The sequence below is a fragment of the Lithobates pipiens genome, unplaced genomic scaffold (genome assembly GCF_037356315.1).
Source record: "Lithobates pipiens isolate NorthernLeopardFrog02 unplaced genomic scaffold, aLitPip1_a1.2 Scaffold_18, whole genome shotgun sequence".
Taxonomy (NCBI): domain Eukaryota; kingdom Metazoa; phylum Chordata; class Amphibia; order Anura; family Ranidae; genus Lithobates; species Lithobates pipiens.
In genome coordinates, this window is record NW_027507758.1 from 340089245 (window position 1) to 340097078 (window position 7834).

The 7834-nt window shown below is 46.0% G+C and overlaps 1 long non-coding RNA gene across 1 annotated transcript; it reads left to right on the forward strand.

Annotated features, from left to right (window-relative positions):
* Nucleotides 1–2605: 2605 nt before the first annotated feature.
* LOC143990161 (uncharacterized) lies at nucleotides 2606–6250 on the forward strand. The gene is made up of 5 exons (XR_013277186.1): nucleotides 2606–2821; nucleotides 4893–5023; nucleotides 5130–5247; nucleotides 5412–5507; nucleotides 5796–6250. It is a non-coding gene; the product is annotated as an uncharacterized LOC143990161 (long non-coding RNA).
* The last annotated feature ends 1584 nt before the right edge of the window (nucleotides 6251–7834 follow it).

Sequence of the window (7834 nt, forward strand, 5' to 3'; positions counted from 1 at the left end):
TCAGCTGCCACGTCACTTGTCACATCACCTGCTACGTCACCTGCCACAAGTTGTGGATTGTCCACTTGCCACGTCACTTGCCACATCACCTGCCACGTCACTTGCCACGAGATGTGGATTGTCCACTTGCCATGTCACTTGCCACGTCACCTGCCACGTCAGCTGCCACGTCACTTGCCACAAGATGTGGATTGTCCACTTGCCATGTCACTTGCCACGTCACCTGCCACGTCACTTGCCACGTCACCTGCCACGTCACTTGCTACAAGATGTGGATTGTCCACTTGTCACATCACCTGCCACATCACTTGCCACATCACCTGCCATGTCACCTGCCACAAGTTGTGGATTGTCCACTTGCCACGTCACCTGCCACGTCACTTGCCACAAGATGTGGATTGTCCACTTTCCACGTCACCTGCCATGCCATCTGCCACAAGTTGTGGATTGTCCACTTGCCACACCACTTTCCACGTCACCTGCCACGTCACCTGCCACAAGATGTGGATTGTCCACTTGCCACGTCACCAGCCACATCACCTGCCACAAGTTGTGGATTGTCCACTTGCCACGTCCCCTGCCACGTCACCTGCCACAAGTGGATTGTCCACTTGCCACATCACCTGCCACAAGTTGTGGATTGTCCACTTGCCACGTCACCTGACACAAGTTGTGGATTGTCCACTCGCCACGTCACTTGCCACATCCCCTGCCACAAGTGGATTGTCCACTTGCCACATCACTTGCCCCATCACCTGCCACAAGTTGTGGATTGTCCACTTGCCACGTCACCTGACACAAGTTGTGGATTGTCCACTCGCCACGTCACTTGCCACATCACCTGCCACAAGTGGATTGTCCACTTGCCACGTCACTTGCCACATCCCCTGCCACAAGTGGATTGTCCACTTGCCACGTCACTTGCCACGTCACCTGCCACAAGTTATGGATTGTCCACTTGCCACGTCACATGCCAGTCACCTGCCACAAGTTGTTGATTTTCCACTTGCCACGTCACCTGCCAAGTCACTTGCCGCGTCACCTGCCAGGTCACTTGCCACGTCACCTGCCACAAGTTGTCTATTGTCCACTTTCCACGTCACTTGCCACTTCTCCTGCCACGTCACTTGCCACAAGTTGTGGATTGTCCACTTGCCACATCACTTGCCACCTGCCATGTCACTTGCCACAAGTTGTGGATTGTCCACTTGCCACGTCACTTGCCACAAGTTGTGGATTGTCCACTTGCAATTGCAATTGTTTAAAATATTTTTCTAATGGTTTTTCATCATTTGCAATCATTTTTGAGATTTTTAATGTAAAAAAAAAGGTCACCTTTAAAAACGCATATAAACGCAAACGCGGCTAAACGCGGTAGCGGCGTTTTGCCGCGTTTTGCCGCGTTTTGCGTCTGAAACGCAGAAATTTTTGTTTCTGAACGCATTTTTTTGCTTCTGGAAAAACGAGATTAAACGCAACTGCATATAAACGGAAAAAAACGAGACTGTGTGCATGGACACATAGGATAACATTGAATGAGTTCAGGTGCAGTTGAAAAAACTGTCCAACTGCATCTGAACGCGCGTTTAACTGCGTCTCGTGTGCATGAGGCCTTACTGGTCAGATCACCAAGGAAAAACAGGGGGGAAGAAAACAAAAGTGGGCACCACATCAAAAGATTGATACGCTGTAATATATTACATTTTTGGTAATACTGCTTAAGGCTAACCAGATACAAAATTCTTGCGACTGTGAGGCCCAAGGCACAGGGTATGTCAAAGAAAATCCAGCATGGCCTATAAAACTTAACCCACAAAACATATATGAGGAGGACTATTGCATTTTTAATAGAAATTCCAATTGTCCACTGATGATGTGATTTTCAGTAGAATATGATAAAAATCAGCAGGCATGTAACAGAAGGTTTAATATAACAGACATCCCAAGTCTTCCATGAGTCGCTGGACTGTCCAACATTTGACTGCGGGCTCCCAGACCCCCACGAGCGCCGGGCGAACTCCCAGCTGGGGTTGCCACTCAGCCATAGACAGAAGACAGAGCAGCCCGACCAAATGGATTACACTCGCTCGGGCTGCTCTGTCTTCTGTCTGTGGCTGAGTGACAAGCAGACGCAGGACCTATCCTTGGCAGGTGCACGGGGTGCACCATGCCCAGGCACTGCGAGATGAGGCAGAGGGGAGGACAGCCTATATGACTGTCCCCAGCCTGCTTTGGCTGATGCACGGGGCTTCTTTCTGGGTGGGGTCTGGCCAATTCAGCAAGGAAGGAAGGGGGGTGGGAGAAGGCAGAGAGAAGACTGGGTGCCATGATATGCAGGCTGTAGCAATTTAAAAAAATAAAAATAATAATAAAATAAACTTTCCCCAGTCAAGTGGAGTCTTTCTCCACTTTCGGGTGCTGCCATGCAGTGATCTCCTGTGCGACAAGTACATGACAGTCCCGGTCTGCCTGGCTGATTGATATAGTAGAGGCCGGGACTGTCATGTACTCGTCGCACAGGAGATCACTGCACGAAAGTGGAGAAAGAGTCCGCTTGACTGAGAAAAGGGTTTTCTTTTCTTTTTTTAATTGCTACAGCCTGCAGATCACAGCACCCAGTCTTCTCTCTACATCCACCCACCCGCTTCCTTCTGGGGAATTCTCTTACTGGGATGGTTCACCGGCCCCAGCAGCCAAACCCTTGACCCCAGTAGCTTAGACCCTTGGCCCCAGCAGCCAGGACCCAGCCCCAAAAGCCAGGCACAAGGACCAGCACCCAGGAATCAGGACCAGCAGCCAGCCCCAGTACTCATTATTTAAGGTAAGTGAAGTCTTCTAGGGCTTGGCCTGGGCATCAAAGAGCCATTAACCCTTTCATGACTACGCCTATTTTTGGAATTTGGTGTTTACAAGTTAAAATCCATATTTTTTGCTAGAAAATTACTTGGAACCCCCAAACATTATATATATTTTTTTAGCAGAGACTCTAGAGAATAAAACGGCGATTGTTGCAATATTTTATGTCACACGGTATTTGCGCAGTGGTGTTTTAAACGCAACTTTTTGGGAAAAGGGACACTTTAATGAATAATAAAAAAAAAAAAAACAGTAAAATTAGCCCAATTTTTTTGCGTAATGTGAAAGATAATGTTACGCCGAGTAAATAGATACCAAACATGTCACACTTTATAATTGCGCGCACTTGTAGATTGACGACAAAGTACGGTACCTAAAAATCTCAATAGGCGACGCTTCAAAAAATTTTTACGGTTACCAGGTTAGCGTTACAGAGGAGTGCTAGAATTATTGCTCTTGCTCTGACGATCGCGGCGATACCTCACATGTGTGATTTGAACACCGTTTACATACGCGGGCGCGACTTCCGTATGCGTTTTCTTTGCTTTGCGAGCTCGCGGGGACGGCAGGCGCTTTAAAAAAAAAATGTATTTTTTTATTTATTTTAAAATGACTAAATTGTTTAAAAAAAAAAAAAATTGATCACTTTTATTGCTGTCACAAGGAATGTAAACATCCATTGTGACAGTAATAGGTGGTGACAGGTCCCCTTTATGGAGGGATCGGGGGTCTAAAAGACCCCCCACCCCTCCTTTACACTTCAATGTATTCAGATCGCCGAAAACGGCGATTCTGAATACCGGATTTTTTTTAAAACCGGCGCCATTGGCAGCCGAGTAAACGGGAAGTGACGTCATGACGTCGCTTCCGTGTTTACGATGAGGCTTACGTAATCGGCTTCGTTCCAGTTCCTCCGCAGCAGCCGGAGGCGTCGGATCGCGAATCGGTGCTCCCGATCGAGCGGGAGCACCGGTAACAGCGGCGAGAGGCGGGACGTCCCCTCCCGCTCCTCCGGCATAACAGCCGAGCGGCTTTTAGCCGCATCGGTTGTTATGCCTGGATAGCCAATCGCCTGCTGCAAAAAACGGTACCGGGATGATGCCTGCAGGTGCGGGCATCATCCCGGTATAACCCCCGGAAGCCGAGTACGCATATCTGCGTACGCTCGGTGGGAAAGGGTTAATATAATATTGCTTATTTTTATTGTTGTTCAGTGACTAATGTAGCCTCTCATGGGGCCTGGAGGGGACTCTATCAGAGACTCTCCAATGGTCACAGAGAGGGTTTCTGTTAGATAGACCCACCTCCAGTTTCCATTAGACTCTGTTGTAGTCTACAATGGGGCCTGGTGAGGGCTCTTTCTAACAGACTCTCAAATGTACACAGAGAGGACCTCTGTTAGAGAGACTCCCCTCTAGGATCCATTAGACCCCATTGTAGCCTCTGGTAGGGCTGTAACAGACTCTAATGGACACCAAGAGGGCCTCTGTTAGAGGGGCTGTATTCCATGGACACTGGTAAGGCTACATTCCATGGCCACTGATCAGGCTGCATTTAATTGACACTGGTAGCTGACCGTCCCGGTTATACCATCTATTTCCCTTTCCCACAATTGATTTCCTTCTCCCACTGTTTCCCTTTTTCCATTCTGTCATCTCATTGCTGAGATTGGCTGCGGTCATTGTGGGCCGTTCTGGCTATCAAAGCCGAACGCCACCCATGTGTGTCACGCTTCAGTGAAGCACTCTAGGCATTGTAGGCTTGGGATAGGGACTGGACGCATGCGCAGGGATCACATTACATCTGCTCCCATTCGGCAGTGACGTAATCACGCCGAATGGGTGGGGGGTATATTAGACAGTGGAATTGGCTGTCTATTGCCGTTTCCACAGAGGCTCTTTTTTGTCAGCTTGTTCACTACAAGGTTAGTATCCGTCATTATGACACTCTGCTTTACATTTTTTCTCTCTGCATACTTTAACAATCTCAATTGATTCATTTATTTATTTATTTTGCTTGTTTTTTTTACCTATAAGGTACTTTTTACGCATTGGATTTCTGCCCATTTTTCCAATTTGCCTATCAACAAGAGCGTTGCCTCTATTTAGGGGAAACATATGTTCTAAATTGCCCCTATCAGGCTTATCTGTGAAACTTTAAAGCTTGGGTAAGCACTTTATTTATTTTTCTCTTCCTCTGCAAATATTTTCCCCCAAAAAATTTTTACTCATGATTTTTACCATGTAGTAAACAAAATTTATTTACCTCCCCAGTTTGAATGCATCTGAATTATTGTTGAACTCAGGATCAACCATCCCTGGTCTCAACTTTATCACTGTTGTGTCATTCATCAGTGCCTCCGTACTTTACATGATCTTTTGTCTTTATTGGGTATGTATATTTGGAAGGCCCTGGTGGCTTCATGTTATGTTCTTATTATATCCCTTTTTTCGGGGTCCTGTTTCTTAGTTGTACACCAAATAAGGTACAACTTGGTATACTCTGTATATGAACAAATTATTTTTCCTCTTTTTTCAGTTTTATTTCTTTTTTAGACTGCCCCCTACAGTTGTACTAAGGTGGTTCTTCTTTTGGGGGTGCTCGTGGGCGTGGTCCATGCCGTGCTTATCCCTTTCGTACTGACTTTGGAGGTATGTATTCGGCCCTTCTCGGGGGAACGTATATTATCCATCTGGGATGGGGTTTGGAGGATATTTTGTGGTTTTCAGCATTGGTGGGATCCCTTTGATTTACACAGTACTTCCTGGAATCCATATTTTTGTATTTACCTTGTATCTTTTTATAGAGTTTGTCTTCTTACGTTGGTCTTACTCCATTTCCCCTGACAAAGCCGTTTTCACCGCGAAACATGTAGGGATCTATCACAATTTAGGCACCGCAATAATCCCCCTTCTTCCCAATTACCATCTTTTTTCGAGGATCCTAAGGTGTTCCGGTTCCGTCTCGAGTTTGGAGAGGCCCAGCAACTCTACATGCAACCAGGGGAGGACTCTTCAGTAAGAGGGCCATGCTGGCTGCTCGGTAAGAGCCTGGAAGCTGAGCTGCCATGGACATTAATTGAATCCACATTTCTTACGGTATCGCCGGACCGGCTGCAAGATTCTGGTACAGTAAGAAAATTTCCTACCTTTATCCTTCCGGTTACAACTAAGTTTTGAACCAAGTCTGTGTGAGAGACTTTGCAAAGCTAGAATTACTTGTTGGCTGCTAGATCCAATGTCAAAGATTTATCCAACAGCTAAAGAATCCAGTTTCGAGTGGCTATTCCCTGGATTATGTACAGAGAGAGACTTTTATTGAAGTCAGCAGTTCCAAGTACCTGAGCTAAACTTTACCCCGATACCCTCTATTCCCAACTTAGAGATTGAGTTTGTTCGACTGTTTTATGCAAAATAAAAATCCTAACAAGGAATTCAAGTGTCGGTCTCTACAGTTAGAGCCGGTTCACACCTGGGGCAACACGACTCGCTCGCTCGTCCCCACCCCCTTTCCTGACCGGCCAGGCTGCGTGCTCGGATAAGGGTCTGGTATGGATTTTGGGGGGACCCCCACGCTGTTTTTTTGGCGTAGGGGGGTTCCCCTTAAAATCCATACCAGACCTAAGGGCCTGGTATGCTCCTGGAGGGGGAACCCATGCCGTTTTTTTATTTTAAATTTGGCATGGAGTTCCCTCTCGAGAGCTGATTATTCTGCGAGAGGCGATATTGTCGCCTCAATATAGATGGAGATCCGACTTGGAGGCGACTTTCATTGAAATCAATGAGTACCAGTCGCCTAGAGGTCGGACAGAAGTAGTACAGGAACCTTTTCTGAAGTCGGAGCGACTTCAGTAGTGTGCATTAAGGCGGCTCTCATTCACTTACATTGTCTTTTACATGTAGCGCGACTTGAGGCGACCTGAAGTCGGATCCTGAGTTGCCCCTGTGTGAACGGGCTCTCACTGGGTCATTAACCCAGGGAACCCCTAGACAAGGACAACGTGCTTACGAGCTGGTGGAGGTAATCGGTAAACCCAGAAAAATTCAGCTGCTCCTTCGGGGGTAAGTGCTTAAGTGCTACACATGCAAAATCTAAAGATCTAAATACAGTCATTTTTGCCAAATGCAATACAATGACATGGGGGCACAATTTGTGTCTGTGGGGATCTATCTAAACAAAGGGTACTCCAGTTATGCAACACCTTGTGCAATGTTTGCCCCTATTGTCTGGTCTTTCTAAACAATTCTGCTTATGCGCATATCCAAAACTAAAAACTAGTTTGGAATTTCAAAAAAATCAGGACTGGTAAAACCTGACTGAAAACGTCTCAAAAGAAGGCAATTCTAAAAGGCTCTGGGCAGTGTATATGCGACAGGAATGAACAAAGGTATTTATCACTTTCTAAACAGTGCTGTGATAATAGGTGTTGTCAATTAGGTAAAAAAAAAGGTCACCTTTGTATATTTATAGCCCATGGCAAATAAGTCATCTGTGTCCAGAGACAAAAGAGGTGGTTGAACATGCAGACATGGTCTGATCACCTCTGTGCAAATGTGCCTGCCAGCATTTTTCTATAAATGAACTTGTATATGACCATGGAAAGGTTAGGAGTATACTGTAGCTGTAATGATAGATGCTGCTAGCTTCACAAATCGTTTGAGGGAAACCTCGTTTTTTTAACCTGCTAACTTCTCCACTCCCCCAACAAACAGGAAGCGGACAATAGACCAGAGATATACTGTGTGTGTGTATGTATGTGTGTATTATATATATATATATATATATATATATACACACACACACACACACACACACACAGGGCTGTCTGATTCCCCCTGTATTGAGTTGTACTGTCTGCCCTAATGTTGTAAAGCGATGCGCAAACTGTCGGTGCTATACAAATCCTGTATAATAATAATAATATTATATGTCTATATATGTGCACTGCCATATTACGTCCATGATGCTAGATCTATAG